Below are 24,176 nucleotides of genomic sequence, written 5' to 3' on the forward strand. Positions count from 1 at the left end.
CACGAAGCCCAGTTCCTTCCTTAATATACCAACTGAGGAAGCCAAGAGAAGGGATCTTGAGAAGGTGCTGCAGAGACACGCATCCCTAGATCTCCATCTGACCACTCTCGCCGAATATCATCGGACCAAGCGCATTCCAAGGGGCCTACGGGTCTCATTAAGACCAACGATCTTCGCAGACAATAATGAGTTCTGTGACAAATTCGAAGCAATTCTAAATAAATGCTCAATGGACATCATTGACGATCGACTTCCTGCAAAAAGAGGTCGACCAACTTTCCGCTACCATCTCGGCAACCGAAATTCAACTAAAACAAGTCCTATCAGCTACAGATCTTGAACAACTCAAAAAAGAAACTGACGATTATATTTCAAACTTTAGGAGAACATTAGAGGCAAAAAAACGTAACAAGTTCTTTAGAGATCAGGAGGACTACTCCCAGGGGACCGTCTATAAATGGCGCTCAGGGGAGTCCTCCTCCTTCTCACGACGTCCTTCTTGTTATACAGGCTACTCTTCGTCCGGGAGTTCGGATTTCGACACTCGTCCCCAGCGTCAACAACAAAGTTTTTTAGGCCAGCGACGACCTCCAACAAGAAGACGAGGAGGGGATACAGGCGGCAATCGCAATTATCGGGCAGACCGTGTATGGACCAGGTCACAGGTAATGCAAACTTAGTTTACAACATTTCTGCATATAACTTGTCTCCTGCTGAACATTTGGTCCTCCAGAAAGGGCTCACGTTTAGCCCTACTCCAACATACGACACTTTCTCGGTACAACAAGAACTGGATCGGTTTTTCCAATCTATACGACTGAAAGTGCACTTCAACAATGTAAATACTGCTGATAATGTAGATAATGCTACTACGGTCTCTTCTGTAATTTCCCCCTGTTTCTCATTGAAATCTCTACAACTCAAAACACAGAGCTCGTTCATGCCCCCGAGGTCGTTTCATCCAGTTGAGACTTTTGTCTCACTGGTTTCCAATGACATCGAGGACCTGAATAAACAGATTCACGCCGGCACATTTCGCATCAAAAATAACTTATCCATAGACGAATCCAGAGCCCTAAAAAATTTGAAGGACAATCAAACCATCATTATCAAGCCGGCTGACAAGGGTGGAGCCATTGTTGTCCTTGACCGACAATATTATATTTCAGAAATAATGGGACAACTATCCGATAGGTCCACTTATGAGTCAGTCCCCCACAATCCCACATCTGAGATTGCCTCCTTGATTAAAACCACGGCCCAATATCACTTTGAACAGGGCATTATCGATCATAAATTAAGAGACTTCCTCAGCAACCCACATCCGATTACTCCGGTTTTCTACACACTCCCGAAAGTGCACAAACACCTCACTCGTCCCCCTGGTAGACCTATAGTGGCCTCAACAGACTCGGTCTTTTCCCCATTGGCCCGCACAGTTGAGAAAATTCTTTCACCATTTATCCCTCTGACGCCCTCCTATCTAAAGGACACGTCCCATTTCCTGGAGACATTAACAGATCTACACCAGATTCCACACACGTCTCTACTAGTAACACTCGACGTCAATTCACTGTATACCAGCATAAACCATGAGGATGGCTTGGAGGCGGTACAGTGGTTTTTTGAACAATTCACCACCTTACCAATGGGAAACAGAAAATTCTGTATGGATCTACTCAGGATTATCCTGGAAAGAAATTTCTTTCTATTCCAGGATACATACTATATACAGCGTAGGGGGACCGCGATGGGTTCTAACGTCGCGCCCCCTACGCTAATATCTTTATGGCCTTCTTTGAGGATAAATACATACATTCCCATCCTTTTTATGGCCCCCGAAGAAGATCTACCTCGAAACGTACGTCGGGCGAGGGAAGGGACCCGGTGACCGAGCATCGCTCCACATATTATGGGTAAGCCTGGCGCAACTGTGCGGTTAAGATCCTTTGCTGTATACATAGACTGATGGGTGTGTATTTTGTACTTAAGCGCCACCCAGTGTCTGTCTAGTGAAACAGCTTCACTTCTTTGTTTCATTACTCTATATACTGGATTCAGTGCACCAGATATTAATCTAATATATATTTCTCTTACCCTACTATTTGGTTTGGGCTAGTGTATGCTCTGTTTCTGGCTCCCTCCCTATTTTTGGGCTTTTTATGTGTCCACACTTTTTATCTGTCACTCAATTTTTTGGCTATGTACTAAATTATGGTCATTGATTGTGCATTCAGTATTTTTGATATAATGAATTGTTTTTTAGGAAATTTTGTGATTAATAAAATTTACTGAATTATAAAACAACCTGAGTATGAACTTTACTTATACTGTTGCAATTATATAGGGGTCACAAACTCCCAACCTTTTTCTTCCTTGATGTTTGATGTGTATTATGGGAGTGACCCAATGATGTAATAATGAGGTCCGTTTTCCTCTTTTTTCTTGTAATACATTCCCATCCTTTGGTCTTATGCCACGCCTTGTTATGGTGTCGCTACATTGACGATATCTTCCTGATCTGGGACGGGGGTCTAGATTCTTTACTCTCATTCTTTGAAGATGTCAATAAATATCAAACCGGTCTTACTTTCACCATCAACCACAGTACTGACAAAATTAATTTCTTGGACTGTTGGGTTATTAAAAATAGTGACGGCAGCATCACAACGGATATCTATACTAAACCTACGGACAAGAATAGCCTGCTCCACTATACCAGTAACCATCCCAAACATACAAACAATTCGTTACCAATCAGCCAACACACGAGAGTTGACCGTATAGTGAGCAATAAGGACAATTGCCTGGTTAGACATGATGAAATGAGCAGCAGGTTTCGACAGAGGGGTTATCCTAACAACATAGCTATTAAAACGAGATCTTCATCTCCTAAGCCATTAACACAATCCGACCGTATACCATTGATCAACACATTCCATCCCCTTTCTCCATTGGTTAAAAAAATTGTCTTGAAACATTGGCCACTCCTTGGCCGTTCCTATCCACAAATCAATGAATTCAAGACACCCCCTCTAATCTGTTACAAGAAATCACCAAACATCAGGGACAAACTGGTCCGGGCAGATATAGGCTCCAACCATCACACCCCTAGACAAAAATTCCTCAACAATCCACAGTTTGGCACCTTTCCGTGCCTCAGATGCGCCCAGTGTTCCAACATCACCAAGGGATGCTCTTTTACACATCCCAGAACCGGGAAATCTTTTCCCATCAGGGACTTTTTCACCTGTGACAGCTCCTTCGTTGCATATTACATCAAGTGCCCTTGCGGTCTCGGATATGTTGGGGAGACCACCCAACATATCCGAGACCGCATCAATAAACACAAATCGGACATTAGATGCGGTCGCACCTTATTACCTATTCCATTCCATTTCATAACAGCAGGCCATAGGATTTCACAACTCAAATTTCAGGTCATAGACCAGGTGGGCACTAACCGTAGAGGTGGTGATAGGATCAAAATCCTTCGGGAAAGGGAAGCTCGATGGATCCATACTCTCGGCACCCTTGAGCCTCACGGTCTAAACCGGAGGTATGAACAGGTTTTTTAACAATCCTCCCCTAGTAACCACTACCACATAATCCTGTCCCTTTCCTATGATCTACCATATGTTACTTGATGTATACGCTGATATATGTATGTGCACATGTGTATCCATTTCATTCCTCCAAGTACTTATAGGTGCCTGTATATAGATGCCCATATATCTATATATGTATTTGCATATAATTGCGGTCATCCTAGGTATGGGATTTATAGTGTCATTTTATGCGCAATTTGTTTACTGTTCCCCATTAACATTAATGGTTAATGTGACTAATTATGCTGAGATTACTATTTCCACTATATAATTTTGTAATATAGTTCCTATGTATATATGTGATTATTCACTATACAGTATCCTAATTCCTGTTTTCTATATTACAGAACTAGCATCACTTTGTGACAACCATATCCAGCCTGTCACATACCCCTGCACTGAAAACGCGATCTCTATACCTGGATCCTCCACTAACACGGTCATGTGACTCACTAACACGCCTCCCTTGTCACATGTGCGCTCCAAAATTCACTTCCGCGTTCCACCGGCAGTAATAACGCGCTCTCTACTATAAACACCGGATCTATCACTCGCGCATGCGCAGTGCACCACGACCATCATGCACCGCGTCAGAGTGAAACCGGAAGTGACGCCGCGGCACTTTTCATGTTAAAAGGATGCTTCCCCCTTCATCACATACTCCACAGGACGAGCGATCTACCTCTGCGGCACCACAGGCTCATGGTAAGGTGACTCACCTTGACTTTACTGGACCCACACCATTACCTTAAGATATGTGTTCACCGACTCCCTTTTGTCCCTAGCCAGTTACCTTGACTCCTTCCATGCCCACGAACTTTCCTCCAGGCCATTCCTTCAAGGTCATTAGGTAACTTCATTCGTGCTTTTTCCCTGTATTCCCTCCTCTATCTTATTCCCTTGACTTCACAGTCACCATGTTACTATCCCTATTTTCTCTTATGTAGCCGAAAGTGACAATCAGGCATAAACACCCTAAATGCAAGCGTGAGCTCTGGACTCTGTCTCTATACCATAGGAGCTTCACTCTGCATGATTTCCTATAAGGGCAATGGTCTCCTAATTCTACGGACCTTCTCCCGGGCTACACCACTGAAGCCATTAGGTAACATGTCTTCCATTTTCCTTCCCCCTACCTCCCCCCTACTGCTTGCTCTATAGTTACCTAAAATCACCCTGATGTAATCCCGTTTTTGTACAGCCTAATAACTATCCCTTGACTCCGACGAGTCCTGGACGCGGATCCATGCTGTAGGAACTATCCTTAACAGTCCTATGAGTACAGTATTCCACATATCTTACAGCTGACTATATTACCAAGCCAATAGGTAACTTTTACCCTCTATTCATTTTCTTTACCCGTTCTCCCTTTCAATGAACTTTGGACAATGATATTATTCCACAGGAATTACTCTGTCATTCACACACTTGTGGCCACCACATTTTCTGAACATCTGGATGCTCCAACAAGATACATACATTACTACGAAGGTAATTAACACTTCACTTCCCTTAATGGACCTCACTTTTTGATTAGTACTATACTACTACTCAACCCTATAGGCCATTCCCAATTCCCATACCTCTTAGAAGCACATATCGTGATTTTTCTGTTACAGACTCCCTCATTAGGACCAATACATAGAGATTTCCAGGGCCGGATCCCGCACACCGACATTACCCAGGGTCCTCATAGAGGGTATGTCACAACTGACAACTTCATTGTCCCCCTTTTTTTCTTCTTTTCCTTTTTTCCTCTCTTTTCTCCTTTTTCTCTCTTCCTCTATTCTACCTTTTTTCCTAATCCCTCTCTTCTCTTCTCTCACTTGTACTCTCTTCCCCAGCTGTCCCCGTACGGAGGTCTTTACATCCTTACAGCTATCCTACATATTTACCAGGCTGGTTACTCCAGTGTAGGTCAAGGTGAGCATTCTTGCCATGTTCTTCATACCCCACGGTCACTCACGTTATTTCTTTAATCTATATCAACTGAGCATTAGTAGAAAAATAACCAAACAGGTTCTGTGAACCTTGATGCATGAGTTCGTTCCCAGGTTTAAACTGTATGCACTTTCTTTGTACCCTTGTCTCTATGGTTTTGTCAGTATCTATGTTAACTGATGCACAGTTTTAGCCTTGTTTACCTTGATAATGCAGCTATCTATTACAATTGACTGATTTCCTTTTCTTTGTTATGTTTTCATTTCTGTATATGATGTATTTAGCCTGTCCGACCTGATGAAGGCTTGCTAGCCGAAACGTCGACACCTGGCGGACAATTGTATAGCACCGTTTTTCACTTTTTTCACGTTTTGCACTAACAAAATAAAAGAAAAAGGATTTTTGACATCCAATGACTGTCTCCTATCTGGTTTTTGGGAAATAATAGTGTGCCGGAGTTAACCTTTGATTGACTGTCCTATTTCTCCTGAGCACCTATGGGAGGTGATGCGAGGTCATTCCTTCCTTATTGACTGATTTAATTTTTGACCTAGCTCCCTCATTTCCCCAACAAGGCCATTCTTTTTCTGGATCTGCCGATGTCGCAACCGAGCTTCACCACATTCTCTTATAATGAAGAAGAGACAAACACTATAGTATCAAGGGTCACGAAGCCCAGTTCCTTCCTTAATATACCAACTGAGGAAGCCAAGAGAAGGGATCTTGAGAAGGTGCTGCAGAGACACGCATCCCTAGATCTCCATCTGACCACTCTCGCCGAATATCATCGGACCAAGCGCATTCCAAGGGGCCTACGGGTCTCATTAAGACCAACGATCTTCGCAGACAATAATGAGTTCTGTGACAAATTCAAAGCAATTCTAAATAAATGCTCAATGGACATCATCACCCTGACGATCGACTTCCTGCAAAAAGAGGTCGACCAACTTTCCGCTACCATCTCAGCAACCGAAATTCAACTAAAACAAGTCCTATCAGCTACAGATCTTGAACAACTCAAAAAAGAAACCGACGATTATATTTCAAACTTTAGGAGAACATTAGAGGCAAAAAAACGTAACAAGTTCTTTAGAGATCAGGAGGACTACTCCCAGGGGACCGTCTATAAATGGCGCTCAGGGGAGTCCTCCTCCTTCTTACGACGTCCTTCTCGTTATACAGGCTACTCTTCGTCCGGGAGTTCGGATTTCGACACTCGTCCCCAGCGTTAACAACAAAGTTTTTTAGGCCAGCGACGACCTCCAACAAGAAGACGAGGAGGGGATACAGGCGGCAATCGCAATTATCGGGCAGACCGTGTATGGACCAGGTCACAGGTAATGCAAACTTAGTTTACAACATTTCTGCATATAACTTGTCTCCTGCTGAACATTTGGTCCTCCAGAAAGGGCTCACGTTTAGCCCTACTCCAACATACGACACTTTCTCGGTACAACAAGAACTGGATCGGTTTTTCCAATCTATACGACTGAAAGTGCACTTCAACAATGTAAATACTGCTGATAATGTAGATAATGCTACTACGGTCTCTTCTGTAATTTCCCCCTGTTTCTCATTGAAATCTCTACAACTCAAAACACAGAGCTCGTTCATGCCCCCGAGGTCGTTTCATCCAGTTGAGACTTTTGTCTCACTGGTTTCCAATGACATCGAGGACCTGAATAAACAGATTCACGCCGGCACATTTCGCATCAAAAATAACTTATCCATAGACGAATCCAGAGCCCTAAAAAATTTGAAGGACAATCAAACCATCATTATCAAGCCGGCTGACAAGGGTGGAGCCATTGTTGTCCTTGACCGACAATATTATATTTCAGAAATAATGGGACAACTATCCGATAGGTCCACTTATGAGTCAGTCCCCCACAATCCCACATCTGAGATTGCCTCCTTGATTAAAACCACGGCCCAATATCACTTTGAACAGGGCATTATCGATCATAAATTAAGAGACTTCCTCAGCAACCCACATCCGATTACTCCGGTTTTCTACACACTCCCGAAAGTGCACAAACACCTCACTCGTCCCCCTGGTAGACCTATAGTGGCCTCAACAGACTCGGTCTTTTCCCCATTGGCCCGCACAGTTGAGAAAATTCTTTCACCATTTATCCCTCTGACTCCCTCCTATCTAAAGGACACGTCCCATTTCCTGGAGACATTAACAGATCTACACCAGATTCCACACACGTCTCTACTAGTAACACTCGACGTCAATTCACTGTATACCAGCATAAACCATGAGGATGGCTTGGAGGCGGTACAGTGGTTTTTTGAACAATTCACCACCTTACCAATGGGAAACAGAAAATTCTGTATGGATCTACTCAGGATTATCCTGGAAAGAAATTTCTTTCTATTCCAGGATACATACTATATACAGCGTAGGGGGACCGCGATGGGTTCTAACGTCGCGCCCCCCTACGCTAATATCTTTATGGCCTTCTTCGAGGATAAATACATACATTCCCATCCTTTGGTCTTATGCCACGCCTTGTTATGGCGTCGCTACATTGACGATATCTTCCTGATCTGGGACGGGGGTCTAGATTCTTTACTCTCATTCTTTGAAGATGTCAATAAATATCAAACCGGTCTTACTTTCACCATCAACCACAGTACTGACAAAATTAATTTCTTGGACTGTTGGGTTATTAAAAATAGTGACGGCAGCATCACAACGGATATCTATACTAAACCTACGGACAAGAATAGCCTGCTCCACTATACCAGTAACCATCCCAAACATACAAACAATTCGTTACCAATCAGCCAACACACGAGAGTTGACCGTATAGTGAGCAATAAGGACAATTGCCTGGTTAGACATGATGAAATGAGCAGCAGGTTTCGACAGAGGGGTTATCCTAACAACATAGCTATTAAAACGAGATCTTCATCTCCTAAGCCATTAACACAATCCGACCGTATACCATTGATCAACACATTCCATCCCCTTTCTCCATTGGTTAAAAAAATTGTCTTGAAACATTGGCCACTCCTTGGCCGTTCCTATCCACAAATCAATGAATTCAAGACACCCCCTCTAATCTGTTACAAGAAATCACCAAACATCAGGGACAAACTGGTCCGGGCAGATATAGGCTCCAACCATCACACCCCTAGACAAAAATTCCTCAACAATCCACAGTTTGGCACCTTTCCGTGCCTCAGATGCGCCCAGTGTTCCAACATCACCAAGGGATGCTCTTTTACACATCCCAGAACCGGGAAATCTTTTCCCATCAGGGACTTTTTCACCTGTGACAGCTCCTTCGTTGCATATTACATCAAGTGCCCTTGCGGTCTCGGATATGTTGGGGAGACCACCCAACATATCCGAGACCGCATCAATAAACACAAATCGGACATTAGATGCGGTCGCACCTTATTACCTATTCCATTCCATTTCATAACAGCAGGCCATAGGATTTCACAACTCAAATTTCAGGTCATAGACCAGGTGGGCACTAACCGTAGAGGTGGTGATAGGATCAAAATCCTTCGGGAAAGGGAAGCTCGATGGATCCATACTCTCGGCACCCTTGAGCCTCACGGTCTAAACCGGAGGTATGAACAGGTTTTTTAACAATCCTCCCCTAGTAACCACTACCACATAATCCTGTCCCTTTCCTATGATCTACCATATGTTACTTGATGTATACGCTGATATATGTATGTGCACATGTGTATCCATTTCATTCCTCCAAGTACTTATAGGTGCCTGTATATAGATGCCCATATATCTATATATGTATTTGCATATAATTGCGGTCATCCTAGGTATGGGATTTATAGTGTTGTCATTTTATGCGCAATTTGTTTACTGTTCCCCATTAACATTAATGGTTAATGTGACTAATTATGCTGAGATTACTATTTCCACTATATAATTTTGTAATATAGTTCCTATGTATATATGTGATTATTCACTATACAGTATCCTAATTCCTGTTTTCTATATTACAGAACTAGCATCACTTTGTGACAACCATATCCAGCCTGTCACATACCCCTGCACTGAAAACGCGATCTCTATACCTGGATCCTCCACTAACACGGTCATGTGACTCACTAACACGCCTCCCTTGTCACATGTGCGCTCCAAAATTCACTTCCGCGTTCCACCGGCAGTAATAACGCGCTCTCTACTATAAACACCGGATCTATCACTCGCGCATGCGCAGTGCACCACGACCATCATGCACCGCGTCAGAGTGAAACCGGAAGTGACGCCGCGGCACTTTTCATGTTAAAAGGACGCTTCCCCCTTCATCACATACTCCACAGGACGAGCGATCTACCTCTGCGGCACCACAGGCTCATGGTAAGGTGACTCACCTTGACTTTACTGGACCCACACCATTACCTTAAGATATGTGTTCACCGACTCCCTTTTGTCCCTAGCCAGTTACCTTGACTCCTTCCATGCCCACGAACTTTCCTCCAGGCCATTCCTTCAAGGTCATTAGGTAACTTCATTCGTGCTTTTTCCCTGTATTCCCTCCTCTATCTTATTCCCTTGACTTCACAGTCACCATGTTACTATCCCTATTTTCTCTTATGTAGCCGAAAGTGACAATCAGGCATAAACACCCTAAATGCAAGCGTGAGCTCTGGACTCTGTCTCTATACCATAGGAGCTTCACTCTGCATGATTTCCTATAAGGGCAATGGTCTCCTAATTCTACGGACCTTCTCCCGGGCTACACCACTGAAGCCATTAGGTAACATGTCTTCCATTTTCCTTCCCCCTACCTCCCCCCTACTCCTTGCTCTATAGTTACCTAAAATCACCCTGATGTAATCCCGTTTTTGTACAGCCTAATAACTATCCCTTGACTCCGACGAGTCCTGGACGCGGATCCATGCTGTAGGAACTATCCTTAACAGTCCTATGAGTACAGTATTCCACATATCTTACAGCTGACTATATTACCAAGCCAATAGGTAACTTTTACCCTCTATTCATTTTCTTTTCTTTACCCGTTCTCCCTTTCAATGAACTTTGGACAATGATATTATTCCACAGGAATTACTCTGTCATTCACACACTTGTGGCCACCACATTTTCTGAACATCTGGATGCTCCAACAAGATACATACATTACTACGAAGGTAATTAACACTTCACTTCCCTTAATGGACCTCACTTTTTGATTAGTACTATACTACTACTCAACCCTATAGGCCATTCCCAATTCCCATACCTCTTAGAAGCACATATCGTGATTTTTCTGTTCCAGACTCCCTCATTAGGACCAATACATAGAGATTTCCAGGGCCGGATCCCGCACACCGACATTACCCAGGGTCCTCATAGAGGGTATGTCACAACTGACAACTTCATTGTCCCCCTTTTTTTCTTCTTTTCCTTTTTTCCTCTCTTTTCTCCTTTTTCTCTCTTCCTCTATTCTACCTTTTTTCCTAATCCCTCTCTTCTCTTCTCTCACTTGTACTCTCTTCCCCAGCTGTCCCCGTACGGAGGTCTTTACATCCTTACAGCTATCCTACATATTTACCAGGCTGGTTACTCCAGTGTAGGTCAAGGTGAGCATTCTTGCCATGTTCTTCATACCCCACGGTCACTCACGTTATTTCTTTAATCTATATCAACTGAGCATTAGTAGAAAAATAACCAAACAGGTTCTGTGAACCTTGATGCATGAGTTCGTTCCCAGGTTTAAACTGTATGCACTTTCTTTGTACCCTTGTCTCTATGGTTTTGTCAGTATCTATGTTAACTGATGCACAGTTTTAGCCTTGTTTACCTTGATAATGCAGCTATCTATTACAATTGACTGATTTCCTTTTCTTTGTTATGTTTTCATTTCTGTATATGATGTATTTAGCCTGTCCGACCTGATGAAGGCTTGCTAGCCGAAACGTCGACACCTGGCGGACAATTGTATAGCACCGTTTTTCACTTTTTTCACGTTTTGCACTAACAAAATAAAAGAAAAAGGATTTTTGACATCCAATGACTGTCTCCTATCTGGTTTTTGGGAAATAATAGTGTGCCGGAGTTAACCTTTGATTGACTGTCCTATTTCTCCTGAGCACCTATGGGAGGTGATGCGAGGTCATTCCTTCCTTATTGACTGATTTAATTTTTGACCTAGCTCCCTCATTTCCCCAACAAGGCCATTCTTTTTCTGGATCTGCCGATGTCGCAACCCAGCTTCACCACATTCTCTTATAATGAAGAAGAGACAAACACTATAGTATCAAGGGTCACGAAGCCCAGTTCCTTCCTTAATATACCAACTGAGGAAGCCAAGAGAAGGGATCTTGAGAAGGTGCTGCAGAGACACGCATCCCTAGATCTCCATCTGACCACTCTCGCCGAATATCATCGGACCAAGCGCATTCCAAGGGGCCTACGGGTCTCATTAAGACCAACGATCTTCGCAGACAATAATGAGTTCTGTGACAAATTCAAAGCAATTCTAAATAAATGCTCAATGGACATCATCACCCTGACGATCGACTTCCTGCAAAAAGAGGTCGACCAACTTTCCGCTACCATCTCAGCAACCGAAATTCAACTAAAACAAGTCCTATCAGCTACAGATCTTGAACAACTCAAAAAAGAAACCGACGATTATATTTCAAACTTTAGGAGAACATTAGAGGCAAAAAAACGTAACAAGTTCTTTAGAGATCAGGAGGACTACTCCCAGGGGACCGTCTATAAATGGCGCTCAGGGGAGTCCTCCTCCTTCTTACGACGTCCTTCTCGTTATACAGGCTACTCTTCGTCCGGGAGTTCGGATTTCGACACTCGTCCCCAGCGTTAACAACAAAGTTTTTTAGGCCAGCGACGACCTCCAACAAGAAGACGAGGAGGGGATACAGGCGGCAATCGCAATTATCGGGCAGACCGTGTATGGACCAGGTCACAGGTAATGCAAACTTAGTTTACAACATTTCTGCATATAACTTGTCTCCTGCTGAACATTTGGTCCTCCAGAAAGGGCTCACGTTTAGCCCTACTCCAACATACGACACTTTCTCGGTACAACAAGAACTGGATCGGTTTTTCCAATCTATACGACTGAAAGTGCACTTCAACAATGTAAATACTGCTGATAATGTAGATAATGCTACTACGGTCTCTTCTGTAATTTCCCCCTGTTTCTCATTGAAATCTCTACAACTCAAAACACAGAGCTCGTTCATGCCCCCGAGGTCGTTTCATCCAGTTGAGACTTTTGTCTCACTGGTTTCCAATGACATCGAGGACCTGAATAAACAGATTCACGCCGGCACATTTCGCATCAAAAATAACTTATCCATAGACGAATCCAGAGCCCTAAAAAATTTGAAGGACAATCAAACCATCATTATCAAGCCGGCTGACAAGGGTGGAGCCATTGTTGTCCTTGACCGACAATATTATATTTCAGAAATAATGGGACAACTATCCGATAGGTCCACTTATGAGTCAGTCCCCCACAATCCCACATCTGAGATTGCCTCCTTGATTAAAACCACGGCCCAATATCACTTTGAACAGGGCATTATCGATCATAAATTAAGAGACTTCCTCAGCAACCCACATCCGATTACTCCGGTTTTCTACACACTCCCGAAAGTGCACAAACACCTCACTCGTCCCCCTGGTAGACCTATAGTGGCCTCAACAGACTCGGTCTTTTCCCCATTGGCCCGCACAGTTGAGAAAATTCTTTCACCATTTATCCCTCTGACTCCCTCCTATCTAAAGGACACGTCCCATTTCCTGGAGACATTAACAGATCTACACCAGATTCCACACACGTCTCTACTAGTAACACTCGACGTCAATTCACTGTATACCAGCATAAACCATGAGGATGGCTTGGAGGCGGTACAGTGGTTTTTTGAACAATTCACCACCTTACCAATGGGAAACAGAAAATTCTGTATGGATCTACTCAGGATTATCCTGGAAAGAAATTTCTTTCTATTCCAGGATACATACTATATACAGCGTAGGGGGACCGCGATGGGTTCTAACGTCGCGCCCCCCTACGCTAATATCTTTATGGCCTTCTTCGAGGATAAATACATACATTCCCATCCTTTGGTCTTATGCCACGCCTTGTTATGGCGTCGCTACATTGACGATATCTTCCTGATCTGGGACGGGGGTCTAGATTCTTTACTCTCATTCTTTGAAGATGTCAATAAATATCAAACCGGTCTTACTTTCACCATCAACCACAGTACTGACAAAATTAATTTCTTGGACTGTTGGGTTATTAAAAATAGTGACGGCAGCATCACAACGGATATCTATACTAAACCTACGGACAAGAATAGCCTGCTCCACTATACCAGTAACCATCCCAAACATACAAACAATTCGTTACCAATCAGCCAACACACGAGAGTTGACCGTATAGTGAGCAATAAGGACAATTGCCTGGTTAGACATGATGAAATGAGCAGCAGGTTTCGACAGAGGGGTTATCCTAACAACATAGCTATTAAAACGAGATCTTCATCTCCTAAGCCATTAACACAATCCGACCGTATACCATTGATCAACACATTCCATCCCCTTTCTCCATTGGTTAAAAAAATTGTCTTGAAACATTGGCCACTCCTTGGCCGTTCCTATCCACAAATCAATGAATTCAAGACACCCCCTCTAATCTGTTACAAGAAATCACCAAACATCAGGGACAAACTGGTCCGGGCAGATATAGGCTCCAACCATCACACTCCTAGACAAAAATTCCTCAACAATCCACAGTTTGGCACCTTTCCGTGCCTCAGATGCGCCCAGTGTTCCAACATCACCAAGGGATGCTCTTTTACACATCCCAGAACCGGGAAATCTTTTCCCATCAGGGACTTTTTCACCTGTGACAGCTCCTTCGTTGCATATTACATCAAGTGCCCTTGCGGTCTCGGATATGTTGGGGAGACCACCCAACATATCCGAGACCGCATCAATAAACACAAATCGGACATTAGATGCGGTCGCACCTTATTACCTATTCCATTCCATTTCATAACAGCAGGCCATAGGATTTCACAACTCAAATTTCAGGTCATAGACCAGGTGGGCACTAACCGTAGAGGTGGTGATAGGATCAAAATCCTTCGGGAAAGGGAAGCTCGATGGATCCATACTCTCGGCACCCTTGAGCCTCACGGTCTAAACCGGAGGTATGAACAGGTTTTTTAACAATCCTCCCCTAGTAACCACTACCACATAATCCTGTCCCTTTCCTATGATCTACCATATGTTACTTGATGTATACGCTGATATATGTATGTGCACATGTGTATCCATTTCATTCCTCCAAGTACTTATAGGTGCCTGTATATAGATGCCCATATATCTATATATGTATTTGCATATAATTGCGGTCATCCTAGGTATGGGATTTATAGTGTCATTTTATGCGCAATTTGTTTACTGTTCCCCATTAACATTAATGGTTAATGTGACTAATTATGCTGAGATTACTATTTCCACTATATAATTTTGTAATATAGTTCCTATGTATATATGTGATTATTCACTATACAGTATCCTAATTCCTGTTTTCTATATTACAGAACTAGCATCACTTTGTGACAACCATATCCAGCCTGTCACATACCCCTGCACTGAAAACGCGATCTCTATACCTGGATCCTCCACTAACACGGTCATGTGACTCACTAACACGCCTCCCTTGTCACATGTGCGCTCCAAAATTCACTTCCGCGTTCCACCGGCAGTAATAACGCGCTCTCTACTATAAACACCGGATCTATCACTCGCGCATGCGCAGTGCACCACGACCATCATGCACCGCGTCAGAGTGAAACCGGAAGTGACGCCGCGGCACTTTTCATGTTAAAAGGACGCTTCCCCCTTCATCACATACTCCACAGGACGAGCGATCTACCTCTGCGGCACCACAGGCTCATGGTAAGGTGACTCACCTTGACTTTACTGGACCCACACCATTACCTTAAGATATGTGTTCACCGACTCCCTTTTGTCCCTAGCCAGTTACCTTGACTCCTTCCATGCCCACGAACTTTCCTCCAGGCCATTCCTTCAAGGTCATTAGGTAACTTCATTCGTGCTTTTTCCCTGTATTCCCTCCTCTATCTTATTCCCTTGACTTCACAGTCACCATGTTACTATCCCTATTTTCTCTTATGTAGCCGAAAGTGACAATCAGGCATAAACACCCTAAATGCAAGCGTGAGCTCTGGACTCTGTCTCTATACCATAGGAGCTTCACTCTGCATGATTTCCTATAAGGGCAATGGTCTCCTAATTCTACGGACCTTCTCCCGGGCTACACCACTGAAGCCATTAGGTAACATGTCTTCCATTTTCCTTCCCCCTACCTCCCCCCTACTCCTTGCTCTATAGTTACCTAAAATCACCCTGATGTAATCCCGTTTTTGTACAGCCTAATAACTATCCCTTGACTCCGACGAGTCCTGGACGCGGATCCATGCTGTAGGAACTATCCTTAACAGTCCTATGAGTACAGTATTCCACATATCTTACAGCTGACTATATTACCAAGCCAATAGGTAACTTTTACCCTCTATTCATTTTCTTTTCTTTACCCGTTCTCCCTTTCAATGAACTTTGGACAATGATATTATTCCACAGGAATTACTCTGTCATTCACACACTTGTGGCCACCACATTTTCTGAACATCTGGATGCTCCAACAAGATACATACATTACTACGAAGGTAATTAACACTTCACTTCCCTTAATGGACCTCACTTTTTGATTAGTACTATACTACTACTCAACCCTATAGGCCATTCCCAATTCCCATACCTCTTAGAAGCACATATCGTGATTTTTCTGTTCCAGACTCCCTCATTAGGACCAATACATAGAGATTTCCAGGGCCGGATCCCGCACACCGACATTACCCAGGGTCCTCATAGAGGGTATGTCACAACTGACAACTTCATTGTCCCCCTTTTTTTCTTCTTTTCCTTTTTTCCTCTCTTTTCTCCTTTTTCTCTCTTCCTCTATTCTACCTTTTTTCCTAATCCCTCTCTTCTCTTCTCTCACTTGTACTCTCTTCCCCAGCTGTCCCCGTACGGAGGTCTTTACATCCTTACAGCTATCCTACATATTTACCAGGCTGGTTACTCCAGTGTAGGTCAAGGTGAGCATTCTTGCCATGTTCTTCATACCCCACGGTCACTCACGTTATTTCTTTAATCTATATCAACTGAGCATTAGTAGAAAAATAACCAAACAGGTTCTGTGAACCTTGATGCATGAGTTCGTTCCCAGGTTTAAACTGTATGCACTTTCTTTGTACCCTTGTCTCTATGGTTTTGTCAGTATCTATGTTAACTGATGCACAGTTTTAGCCTTGTTTACCTTGATAATGCAGCTATCTATTACAATTGACTGATTTCCTTTTCTTTGTTATGTTTTCATTTCTGTATATGATGTATTTAGCCTGTCCGACCTGATGAAGGCTTGCTAGCCGAAACGTCGACACCTGGCGGACAATTGTATAGCACCGTTTTTCACTTTTTTCACGTTTTGCACTAACAAAATAAAAGAAAAAGGATTTTTGACATCCAATGACTGTCTCCTATCTGGTTTTTGGGAAATAATAGTGTGCCGGAGTTAACCTTTGATTGACTGTCCTATTTCTCCTGAGCACCTATGGGAGGTGATGCGAGGTCATTCCTTCCTTATTGACTGATTTAATTTTTGACCTAGCTCCCTCATTTCCCCAACAAGGCCATTCTTTTTCTGGATCTGCCGATGTCGCAACCCAGCTTCACCACATTCTCTTATAATGAAGAAGAGACAAACACTATAGTATCAAGGGTCACGAAGCCCAGTTCCTTCCTTAATATACCAACTGAGGAAGCCAAGAGAAGGGATCTTGAGAAGGTGCTGCAGAGACACGCATCCCTAGATCTCCATCTGACCACTCTCGCCGAATATCATCGGACCAAGCGCATTCCAAGGGGCCTACGGGTCTCATTAAGACCAACGATCTTCGCAGACAATAATGAGTTCTGTGACAAATTCAAAGCAATTCTAAATAAATGCTCAATGGACATCATCACCCTGACGATCGACTTCCTGCAAAAAGAGGTCGACCAACTTTCCGCTACCATCTCAGCAACCGAAATTCAACTAAAACAAGTCCTATCAGCTACAGATCTTGAACAACTCAAAAAAGAAACCGACGATTATATTTCAAACTTTAGGAGAACATTAGAGGCAAAAAAACGTAACAAGTTCTTTAGAGATCAGGAGGACTACTCCCAGGGGACCGTCTATAAATGGCGCTCAGGGGAGTCCTCCTCCTTCTTACGACGTCCTTCTCGTTATACAGGCTACTCTTCGTCCGGGAGTTCGGATTTCGACACTCGTCCCCAGCGTTAACAACAAAGTTTTTTAGGCCAGCGACGACCTCCAACAAGAAGACGAGGAGGGGATACAGGCGGCAATCGCAATTATCGGGCAGACCGTGTATGGACCAGGTCACAGGTAATGCAAACTTAGTTTACAACATTTCTGCATATAACTTGTCTCCTGCTGAACATTTGGTCCTCCAGAAAGGGCTCACGTTTAGCCCTACTCCAACATACGACACTTTCTCGGTACAACAAGAACTGGATCGGTTTTTCCAATCTATACGACTGAAAGTGCACTTCAACAATGTAAATACTGCTGATAATGTAGATAATGCTACTACGGTCTCTTCTGTAATTTCCCCCTGTTTCTCATTGAAATCTCTACAACTCAAAACACAGAGCTCGTTCATGCCCCCGAGGTCGTTTCATCCAGTTGAGACTTTTGTCTCACTGGTTTCCAATGACATCGAGGACCTGAATAAACAGATTCACGCCGGCACATTTCGCATCAAAAATAACTTATCCATAGACGAATCCAGAGCCCTAAAAAATTTGAAGGACAATCAAACCATCATTATCAAGCCGGCTGACAAGGGTGGAGCCATTGTTGTCCTTGACCGACAATATTATATTTCAGAAATAATGGGACAACTATCCGATAGGTCCACTTATGAGTCAGTCCCCCACAATCCCACATCTGAGATTGCCTCCTTGATTAAAACCACGGCCCAATATCACTTTGAACAGGGCATTATCGATCATAAATTAAGAGACTTCCTCAGCAACCCACATCCGATTACTCCGGTTTTCTACACACTCCCGAAAGTGCACAAACACCTCACTCGTCCCCCTGGTAGACCTATAGTGGCCTCAACAGACTCGGTCTTTTCCCCATTGGCCCGCACAGTTGAGAAAATTCTTTCACCATTTATCCCTCTGACTCCCTCCTATCTAAAGGACACGTCCCATTTCCTGGAGACATTAACAGATCTACACCAGATTCCACACACGTCTCTACTAGTAACACTCGACGTCAATTCACTGTATACCAGCATAAACCATGAGGATGGCTTGGAGGCGGTACAGTGGTTTTTTGAACAATTCACCACCTTACCAATGGGAAACAGAAAATTCTGTATGGATCTACTCAGGATTATCCTGGAAAGAAATTTCTTTCTATTCCAGGATACATACTATATACAGCGTAGGGGGACCGCGATGGGTTCTAACGTCGCGCCCCCCTACGCTAATATCTTTATGGCCTTCTTCGAGGATAAATACATACATTCCCATCCTTTGGTCTTATGCCACGCCTTGTTATGGCGTCGCTACATTGACGATATCTTCCTGATCTGGGACGGGGGTCTAGATTCTTTACTCTCATTCTTTGAAGATGTCAATAAATATCAAACCGGTCTTACTTTCACCATCAACCACAGTACTGACAAAATTAATTTCTTGGACTGTTGGGTTATTAAAAATAGTGACGGCAGCATCACAACGGATATCTATACTAAACCTACGGACAAGAATAGCCTGCTCCACTATACCAGTAACCATCCCAAACATACAAACAATTCGTTACCAATCAGCCAACACACGAGAGTTGACCGTATAGTGAGCAATAAGGACAATTGCCTGGTTAGACATGATGAAATGAGCAGCAGGTTTCGACAGAGGGGTTATCCTAACAACATAGCTATTAAAACGAGATCTTCATCTCCTAAGCCATTAACACAATCCGACCGTATACCATTGATCAACACATTCCATCCCCTTTCTCCATTGGTTAAAAAAATTGTCTTGAAACATTGGCCACTCCTTGGCCGTTCCTATCCACAAATCAATGAATTCAAGACACCCCCTCTAATCTGTTACAAGAAATCACCAAACATCAGGGACAAACTGGTCCGGGCAGATATAGGCTCCAACCATCACACTCCTAGACAAAAATTCCTCAACAATCCACAGTTTGGCACCTTTCCGTGCCTCAGATGCGCCCAGTGTTCCAACATCACCAAGGGATGCTCTTTTACACATCCCAGAACCGGGAAATCTTTTCCCATCAGGGACTTTTTCACCTGTGACAGCTCCTTCGTTGCATATTACATCAAGTGCCCTTGCGGTCTCGGATATGTTGGGGAGACCACCCAACATATCCGAGACCGCATCAATAAACACAAATCGGACATTAGATGCGGTCGCACCTTATTACCTATTCCATTCCATTTCATAACAGCAGGCCATAGGATTTCACAACTCAAATTTCAGGTCATAGACCAGGTGGGCACTAACCGTAGAGGTGGTGATAGGATCAAAATCCTTCGGGAAAGGGAAGCTCGATGGATCCATACTCTCGGCACCCTTGAGCCTCACGGTCTAAACCGGAGGTATGAACAGGTTTTTTAACAATCCTCCCCTAGTAACCACTACCACATAATCCTGTCCCTTTCCTATGATCTACCATATGTTACTTGATGTATACGCTGATATATGTATGTGCACATGTGTATCCATTTCATTCCTCCAAGTACTTATAGGTGCCTGTATATAGATGCCCATATATCTATATATGTATTTGCATATAATTGCGGTCATCCTAGGTATGGGATTTATAGTGTCATTTTATGCGCAATTTGTTTACTGTTCCCCATTAACATTAATGGTTAATGTGACTAATTATGCTGAGATTACTATTTCCACTATATAATTTTGTAATATAGTTCCTATGTATATATGTGATTATTCACTATACAGTATCCTAATTCCTGTTTTCTATATTACAGAACTAGCATCACTTTGTGACAACCATATCCAGCCTGTCACATACCCCTGCACTGAAAACGCGATCTCTATACCTGGATCCTCCACTAACACGGTCATGTGACTCACTAACACGCCTCCCTTGTCACATGTGCGCTCCAAAATTCACTTCCGCGTTCCACCGGCAGTAATAACGCGCTCTCTACTATAAACACCGGATCTATCACTCGCGCATGCGCAGTGCACCACGACCATCATGCACCGCGTCAGAGTGAAACCGGAAGTGACGCCGCGGCACTTTTCATGTTAAAAGGACGCTTCCCCCTTCATCACATACTCCACAGGACGAGCGATCTACCTCTGCGGCACCACAGGCTCATGGTAAGGTGACTCACCTTGACTTTACTGGACCCACACCATTACCTTAAGATATGTGTTCACCGACTCCCTTTTGTCCCTAGCCAGTTACCTTGACTCCTTCCATGCCCACGAACTTTCCTCCAGGCCATTCCTTCAAGGTCATTAGGTAACTTCATTCGTGCTTTTTCCCTGTATTCCCTCCTCTATCTTATTCCCTTGACTTCACAGTCACCATGTTACTATCCCTATTTTCTCTTATGTAGCCGAAAGTGACAATCAGGCATAAACACCCTAAATGCAAGCGTGAGCTCTGGACTCTGTCTCTATACCATAGGAGCTTCACTCTGCATGATTTCCTATAAGGGCAATGGTCTCCTAATTCTACGGACCTTCTCCCGGGCTACACCACTGAAGCCATTAGGTAACATGTCTTCCATTTTCCTTCCCCCTACCTCCCCCCTACTCCTTGCTCTATAGTTACCTAAAATCACCCTGATGTAATCCCGTTTTTGTACAGCCTAATAACTATCCCTTGACTCCGACGAGTCCTGGACGCGGATCCATGCTGTAGGAACTATCCTTAACAGTCCTATGAGTACAGTATTCCACATATCTTACAGCTGACTATATTACCAAGCCAATAGCATACCTCCCAACTTTTCAAGAAAGGAAAGAGGGACAAAGTATGCGGCGCGCGCAGCGCGCCGCGGCAAATTTTGACCACGCCCCTAGCCACACCCCTAGCCACACCCATTTGGCAGTAAGGGTCATTCAGCAGATGCCGTGGACTGTTCATTCATATTCATAGCAGTCAGAATTTTTTTATACTTCTATGTGTCACTATATGACATGTTGCTTATTTGTGCCTATCAATCCATGTTCACACGTTGCATAAATTCTGTTTCTTTTTGTTTCTGTCTGCACCAAACTACACAATAACTATCTTCTCTGTTTTTTCCATTTTTGCTGCATTTTTTCTGCCTTTTCTCCATTATTTAATGTGTTTTTGGTTCAGATGTGAATCTCCGTTTTTAAGTGTTTTTATGTACAGAGAAGCTTTTTCCTGCATTTTTTAAGCTCCACATAGAACCCCCCCCCCCCCGAAAACCGCAGAATTCAGCGGTGTCTTTTCATGGAACCACATACACTTTACTTGGACAATTAAACACAGCAGAATAAATGTGCAAAAAAACAGCAGAAAAATATGCAGCATTTACACCACATGTGAATATGGACTAATTGTCCAAGCAAAGTGGATGAGACGTCCTGAAATCTCCGCTCCTGGTGCGTGGAAAGACGCCGCTGAACTGTGCGGATTTGGTGTTTCTTTCTTTATAAGCTTCAGGACTCACATCAGCAACAAACGTATCAAATAAGGGGGACAATGTATAAAAAATACCGCAAACACGCAATAATCAGAGAACATTGTTATTGCACTCGTGGCGCGGACACCTGCAGAAAAAATGCAGCATTTACGCTATGTGTGAACACGGCCTCAGTGATCCATTTTTATTACATTTTTTATGGGTTTTAATAAAGAAAAATAATAAATTGCGCCTTTTTTTTCCCGCCATTTACCGATCCCCATAAATAATCTGATCGCTGTGTTGTTCAGGTCATTACGATTACAGGGACACCAAATATGTCCATGTTATTTGCTGATTTGTGATGTTTATTATTTTATAAAAAAGTGCAATAAAATGACATTACTCTATTTATTTTTTATTATTTTTAGTAACTTTATTAGAAGAAAAAAAATCCTCTTTTCCTCTCCCTCTAGAATACAGGACATAGAGATGCTGCTCTGTACAATGTAGCTGTGTCCTGTGTAATCTGCTGTATTGTAGGTTCATTTATGTGAAATCCTCCCTCTGACATCATCAATCCTAGTGGCTCAACAGCTAGAGCAGCTAGGAAAGCCAGGAGGTTGCTGGACACAAGTTTTGAACGTTGCTGGTTTGAATCCAAGGTGGTGAAGATAAAAAAAAAAAAAAAAAATTGTATTTGTATTTTTTCCTCATTTCTTTATAGTAGTTTTATGGGAACAAATGAATCTGACTCTTTCACCAACATTGAGATACAGTATTTATCTATCTATCTCTATCCCTCTATCTATCTATCTATCTATGATTCTATCTATCTATCTATGATTCTATCTATCTATCTATGAGTCTATCTATCTATCTATGATTCTATCTCTATCTATCTATTATCTGTCGTGTATCTATATATCCCTCTATCATCCATCCATCCCACTATCATCCATCCCTCCCTCTATCCCTCCATTCATCCCTCCATTCATCCCTCCATTCATCCCTCTATCATCCATCCATCCCTCCCTCCATTCATCCCTCTATCATCCATCCATCCCTGCCTCTATCCCTCCATTCATCCCTCCCTCTATCCCTCCATTCATCCCTCTATCATCCATCCATCCCTCCCTCTATCCCTCCATTCATCCCTCCATTCATCCCTCTGTCATCCATCCATCCCTCCCTCTATCCCTCCTTTCATCCCTCTATTCCTCCATTCATCCCTCCATTCATCCCTCTATCATCCATCCATCCCTCTATTCCTCCATTCATCCCTCTATCATCCATCCATCCCTCTATCCCTCCATTCATCCCTCTATCATCCATGCATCCATCCCTCCCTCTATCCCTCCCTCCATTCATCCCTCTATCATCCATCCATCCCTCCCTCTATCCCTCCTTTCATCCCTCTATCCCTCCATTCATCCCTCCTTCTATCCCTCCATTCATCCCTCTATTCATCCCTCTATCATCCATCCATCCCTCCCTCTATCCCTCCTTTCATCCCTCTATCCCTCCATTCATCCCTCTATCATCCATCCATCCCTCCCTCTATCCCTCCTTTCATCCCTCTATCCCTCCATTCATCCCTTTATCCCTCCATTCATCCCTCCCTCTATCATCCATCCATCCCTCCCTCTATCCCTCCTTTCATCCCTCTATCCCTCCATTCATCCCTCTATCATCCATCCATCCCTCCCTCTATCATCCATCCATCCCTCCCTCTATCCCTCCTTCTATCCCTCCATTCATCCCTCTATCATCCATCCATCCCTCTATCCCTCCTTTCATCCCTCTATCCCTCCA

At 43.4% G+C, this 24,176-nt stretch overlaps 1 protein-coding gene and 1 long non-coding RNA gene across 14 annotated transcripts in view; both read left to right on the forward strand.

The window, feature by feature from the left end:
• Positions 1-24,176, forward strand: part of LOC142255233 (stomatin) — a 49,750-nt gene that overhangs the window by 15,465 nt on the left and 10,109 nt on the right. The window lies entirely within an intron of this gene.
• Positions 576-22,546, forward strand: LOC142255235 (uncharacterized). 13 transcript variants are annotated; one of them, XR_012727371.1, is made up of 28 exons: positions 576-665; positions 3,956-4,458; positions 4,556-4,713; positions 4,810-4,936; positions 5,014-5,099; positions 5,228-5,307; positions 5,453-5,531; positions 5,834-6,886; positions 9,543-9,900; positions 9,981-10,045; positions 10,143-10,300; positions 10,397-10,523; positions 10,606-10,691; positions 10,820-10,899; positions 11,045-11,123; positions 11,426-12,478; positions 15,132-15,489; positions 15,570-15,634; positions 15,732-15,889; positions 15,986-16,112; positions 16,195-16,280; positions 16,409-16,488; positions 16,634-16,712; positions 17,015-18,067; positions 20,721-21,078; positions 21,159-21,223; positions 21,321-21,478; positions 21,575-22,546. It is a non-coding gene; the product is annotated as an uncharacterized LOC142255235 (long non-coding RNA). The 13 variants fall into 13 exon arrangements; XR_012727376.1 differs by having other exon boundaries at positions 3,956-4,313; positions 4,394-4,458; positions 5,453-6,886; XR_012727378.1 differs by having other exon boundaries at positions 3,956-4,313; positions 4,394-4,458; positions 9,543-10,045.

The sequence above is a fragment of the Anomaloglossus baeobatrachus genome, chromosome 10 (assembly GCF_048569485.1).
Source record: "Anomaloglossus baeobatrachus isolate aAnoBae1 chromosome 10, aAnoBae1.hap1, whole genome shotgun sequence".
NCBI classification, from domain to species: Eukaryota; Metazoa; Chordata; class Amphibia; order Anura; family Aromobatidae; genus Anomaloglossus; species Anomaloglossus baeobatrachus.